Consider the following 6,364-nt stretch of genomic DNA (forward strand, 5'->3'; position numbering starts at 1 on the left):
GATTGGTGTTTTTTTTGTTTGTTTGTTTTTTAGTTTTCTTCAGATTCAGAAGTTCAGACACATTTCCTAAAGCTGTTTGAAAAACAAACATGTGTAATGAGTGAAAGTTGAGAAAAGGAAGGAGATATTGTGGATCATAAAGTCATATCACATCCATGAATTATGGCCAACACACATAATTCTTTACCATGACAGTCTCTTTGTTTCCATGTGGAAATTAGCATCTAGCAGAAATGCAGCCTTAACTGAAGCATCTATGTTTTCACATTTTGAATGATGATATTGTTGTTGTTGAGTGAAAGTGAATCTATCTGTAAGTCAGTGCTGCTGCCATTTGCCAGGACATTTTTGTAAAAGATATTTTTAATTTTAATGAGTTTCTATCCTGGTTTAATAAAGGTTGATGATGATGAATTAAATTTCAATCACCCTTAAGTGTCCCTAGGTGGTAAAATCATTATCAGCTGAATTAATTATCATAATGCCTGTCCTCTGCTGCTTAATGATCACAATGTCTGGATGGTTGGCCATAATTTTTTTGTCTGTTTGTGTCAGGAAGTCCCACAGGATCTTATCTCAGTCGTTCTCCACCACCTTGGGAGGTAATTCCCACTTTGACCTAAATAGATATATAAATAAAGTCTTATTTACTGTAGCTGTATCTCTAAATGTATGTGAAGTAGTGAAGTGTATTATAGATTTGCATTGGATCGACACAATAACATATAGCTGAATAACAGCAGGGACCGATGAGCTGGACAGAGTTGATGGAAAGATGGATGGAGCTAAATCCAGGACAATCCTGAAAGGAAACCAGTTAGAAGCGGCAGAAGACTTGAGATTTTGCTGAAGGTTCACTTTCCAGCAGGACAACAAACCTAAACAAACAGCCAGAGATACAGAGGAACGGTTCAGATCAAAATGGATTCAGTCAAAGTCCAGACTGAGATTCTGCAGCAAGACACCAAAATAGAGTTTCACAAATGACTGATTTTTATTTCAAAACTGTTGAATTTTTCTTTCCATGTCACTGCAATGTACTGTTTAGTGTTGGTCTATTATATGAAATCCATTTTTTAAATTTTGATATGTTACAAATGATGGAGAAAGATTGGAACGTGCACATCTTTTTGTAAACCCATGAGGTTCCTGTGCCCCCACCATCAGTTCATCTTAGAAATGAAAGCATCATCAACATTTTTTCATAAGAGTAGAACAACATCTGAAAACACTTGATGTTTACCAAGTTATCCTCCAAGGTCAGATGGAAGTGCTGAGCAGAATGAGAGTGAGAAGCAGCACCTTCTGAATGAGGCCGTGGCTCCATCAGTAACGCTGCAGTAGAAGGAGTTTTCTCTGCAACACTTCACCCACATTCACCTTTCACTCACCCTTCATTCACAGCCTATGTCTGTTTGAGTTAACTAGCTGCTCCGAAGGTAAAGTCCCTGTCAAAAGTAATAAGCACAATGAACGTTGATAATAATTTGATTGGTTTACAGGTTTTCCTCCTCCAGCTACCTGACACGCCACATTCGCTAAATGAATCAGTGGCCCTTAGCTAGCTAGGGGCGACACAATTAATTCTGAGAAGAAGGTTGGTGCAATTCTGAGGTGTGAATAATTTAAAAACTGATTATGACAAAAAGCGTCAGTGTTGCAACAAATGAGGCAAGAGAGGAAGTCAGGCAGAAATGTGTTGATCATGTAAATTAATCAGTTATTACAAGTATTCAACTACGAGACATGTACTTCTGATGGGAAAGCCGAGAGAATCAGTGACCTTTAGCTCAAGATGTGCTATTAACTCTTAGATCATCCACTATTAAAGGACATACAGGTTGAAATCACTTCAACATCCAATCATAGTAAAATTAATTTTGTTAATGAAATTTTAACAGAGTCAAATCTAAATGTGTGCCAAATAGTTATAGTAAAAAGAAAGTATCCTCTACAAACTGTAGATATAACATAAATGAAACTTTTATAATAAAAAGAAAAGTGAGTGTGAAAAAACAAACATGCAAGCTGTTCTATTTTGTATATTTTGAGTCAGAATGCTAAATACTCAAATGACTGACAGTTAAATGTAGAACTTGAAGCAGTTATGGTTTTGTATTGATTTTTTTATCAATCTCATTGATAAAATATCTTTCTTATTGGCTTCAAATTTCTTAGAAATTGATGTGATCGATGTGAAAAGGAAAATATGTCTGTTAAACCTACAACCTGGTTAGTTGGACAGATGGACGGATAAAAAGAGTTTTATTACGGTTGATTGTCTTTACTGTTCTGCTACTGGCTGTGCGATCGTGGGGAAGCCTGCAGACTTGACAGGCAGGATGAATCTCCAGCTGATGAAGAAGCTGGTTGTTCACAGACGGCTGTAGTATCCAAATTTATTTATGGAAAGTTGAATGAAAGGGCAAAATGTTGCAAAAATGAAATCCTCATAAAGGAGTCTCTGACCTGTGAGGACCAGAGGAACATTTATTTTCAGTGTTTGTTGTTTTTTTTTTTTTTTTTGAAGTAGAAAAAAATCATAAACCTCACTTTTTCCTAAAGCCTCAAAAAATTGCCTTAATGAAACATTATGCAAATTTATTTTTGGAAAGTTAAATTCTGCAATTTTAAGGTTAGTTAACATGCAGCTACAATGTTTTCTTTATTACTCTTTCATAAATGTTAGATGTGCAAGGTATGGTAACAACAGAGGGACATAAAACCTGAAAGAACCTGACATTCTGTAAATGACAACAATCACAAAAAGCCAATTTCAGACACCAGCCGCAAGAATTGCCTCATATAGATGCCTCAACATGTGGCGCCTTGCTGCTAGAATAATATTTTTGTCATATTATTCACTTCCCCAAAGATCTAGGAAGTTGTTAGGGTAGGTGATGATATTCCACCTGAGATTCTCCTTACCCTGGTGCCAACACTGACACATCTTCCAGAAAAAATGAATGTCCTACTTTAGCAGACTATCTTCTTAGGATGAAAGGAATGTCAGTGTAATGAAAGAATGCTGTCAGCTGGACGATCTAATGAGGCTATGGATTTTGAGGTCTGCTTGAGCTATGATGAGGGTGGAATAGAGACTTTGACTGATATTTAAAGTGATCTGAGCCAAATTGCTTAGTTAAGGGGATTGATTAGGTTCATTGTCAGCTCAGACTCCTAAGCAGGAGCAAGAGCAATGTGGCTGTATGCAGGTGAGCTGAAGAAAATCATGATGGAACATTATTTGCGGTGAGCCGACTCTGGCATTACTGAGAACTGAATTCGCTTCTTGCTTAGATCTGGAGCGCAGAACAACCTGCAGAGGAAAAGAGGATCAGCCTGATGGTGCCTCCAGTCGCACAAATCAACACAACAGAGAGATGACAGCCTGGGAGAAGAAGCCGGAGCCCGCTATGAAGCTAGCCCGGAGCGACACGTTGCTGTCTGAGTCAAACAGGGCGTCTGTAGATATAAATAGTGAAGTGGTAAACCTGCAGCCAAACATACGATTAGTTTCCACTCCTTTCTGTGGAGTGGAACTGCTGCACAAACGCTGCTGTTTATATTAGGACTGCTGGCCTGTTTTTAAACCCTGCTCTGAAAAATTCACATTTATTGGGTGGAACATAATTTGTCTTGTTGGGTTAATATGCTAATTATTGCTTGTGTGACTCTTTTCATGCAAGCAAATGTTTTCATGGCCACATTTTGTCTCAGCACAACCCTGAACCTGCATGTACACTGCCTGGTCAAAAAACCTGATAACAAACTTAAAAATTTTGTTGGTCCTCCTTTATCTTTGATTACATCTTCCATTCGCTGTGGCATTGTCATGCAATGTCACATGATTCACTTCCATCCAGAGTTGCATTAACTTTTCACCAAGATCTTGTTTCTCTGATGGGAGAATCAGACCACTGCTCAGTCTTCTCTGAATTTATAGAAGAAGATTTGAACAGTAGATACTATGATGTGATCCTTATTGGGTATAAGGTTCAGAGTCTGAGGTGGTCCATCCAATCCCAATCAGAGCCAATAAATCCTGGTATTATCATACTGGAATATGCCTGTGACTTCCAGGAGGAGAAAACCTGTTGATGGGATAACCTGGTCATTCAGTATCTTCAGCTGACTTCATTCTTTGGGCCCATAATGTTGCTGAACTTTGACTTGACCAACTGCAGTAACCTCAGATACCAGCACAGCTTGAACAGTAGAGAAAAATGGGATCATCACTTCAATTGTTTTTCTCGGTATGCTCATGCACTGATGTTTATTGAAATAGACCTGAGTTCTACAACTAGTTTTTTCCACATGATTTTGCAAAATGTTTGAAATCATTTGGGATTTATTTCATACAACATTTTTTCCTCAAAGATGATGGTTCCCAATTTTTCTTCCAGTTTTTGGTAATGTGTCGGGTAGTTCTGAAACCATTTTTAGTAGTTTCTGCAATCTCCTTGGATGATTTCTTTGCTTTGATCCTTCTTAAAATCACCACAGCTTTCCACAACCACGGGATGTGTCTTCGATCAAAGCAACACTCCAGGCATGTTTTTGATGAGGAAATTACATTATAGCAAGATGTAAAGCTCAAAAAGTTGATTTTGCATGATGCTGCCTCTTTAAGAGAAGGCAGCGCAGCGCAGTTTCTTGAGAAACAAAAGAAAAATATGTCCTTCAAAATATTCAGAAGTACAAATCTGAAGTGTGGTTCTGACCAGATTCCATGTTCCAGCTGAATAAAACACACTGGAAGATGCTGCCACCATGTTGGAATACCACATGTTGTATTGCTTGATAATCCTGACAGCAAACAAGCTCTACTTTCTCTCCTGTTTTCCATTTCCTGCTGGGTTTGCCTGCCTGTACAGTCTATAAAGGGTACAGTGATCTTGTTGACGACTAAAATATGTTCCTGCTGTCAAGTCTTGACAAAACTCCCAATTAGCTAAATGCCTCACCACTTTTGCTTCCTCACCATTGCTCCAGGCTGATTGATTTTATTTACTGCATTCACCAAGACGATCTACATCCTACTTTCTTCTCCTTTTGCTCCTGCAGAACATCCATATGGCTTCATTTTCAATTTATTTGTGATTCAGCTCTCATAGAGAAGTTAACTGAGCTTGAGGAAGCTTATTATGAAAAACTTTCCCACTGATATTCATATCCACCAATTCCACAAGAAGTAGAACATAACATCCACATTGTTCAATATGGAAAACAGAAGAAAAACCCATAAAATCTGAGATTTGGCAGAAAAAATCTCTGCAGAAAATCTCAAGAAGAGATAAAAACAATCCCAAATGACAAGAGCTACATTAACCTGCTACTGCTTCTGTTGTGTCAGCGTCTGCATGTCTGGAACAGAGCAACCAACAGAGAATAGGAGTCAGTGAGCCTAAACCTGACTGTGGAAAAGAAAAGTTCTACCTCAGTTTATCCCTCTTATTAGCTGCTACGCTAACAAGTCTTAGTGGATCACAATAGATTTTTTGACATGGAGACAAACAGCTCTACACTTTCCCCATTATGAAACATGGTGGTGGCACCATGCTGTGTAGATGGCCCAGTCAAAGTCCACACCTGATGATAAGCTGCCTTTCCAGTCTTGGCCTAGTAAATGTGAGGACAACAATAAGACCACAGTGTCTAACAGTACAAAAAGACTAGAGCATCATCTGACAAAGAATCTACAATATTCATCTAATTCTAATCATTTAGATTAGATTAGGTTTATTGTCACTGCACAGAACTTCTAGCAGTACTATGAGATTAATAGAGCAGCTCTGCTCTATTAAACAATGAAGACATGATGTGAAGGTTAGAGGTGCAGAAAAAATTTATTCTGTAAAGAATCAAAATTCCTAGTCCTGGGAATTCTGAATCGATTCAAAATGCTGAAAAATCAATTGTTGAAATATGTTTAAAGTGTGCGTCTTCATTCCGCTTCTATTATATTGCACAGTATATAACATTATGTCTCCACTCTCCCTCTGTATTTATTTTTGAATAATTCTTTGATAATTTGTATTTAAGAAAAAAACATTTGGCTAAGATAGCCTAATGCTAACCATTCAAGACACAAAACTTGGAATTTGATACAGCAAAGAACCTTAAAAAATAGTTTTAAATAAATGTTCTATTTATTTGCATTGTGTTTTCCTCTTGTCAGTCACATAACTTAAGCAGAATCTCTCATTTCTAGACAGTTTCAGTAGAAAGATTAGTTTCTGGATCAAATTTTGTTTGTGAATCTAATCGTGACCTTAATAATCAGAATCAGACTGCTAGACACTAAAAGATTTGCCTCTCTAGGAATGCCAACCAGTCATGTTGAGTTATTTTGAAAAAGTGG

Source organism: Xiphophorus maculatus, chromosome 24 (genome assembly GCF_002775205.1).
Source record: "Xiphophorus maculatus strain JP 163 A chromosome 24, X_maculatus-5.0-male, whole genome shotgun sequence".
NCBI lineage: Eukaryota > Metazoa > Chordata > Actinopteri > Cyprinodontiformes > Poeciliidae > Xiphophorus > Xiphophorus maculatus.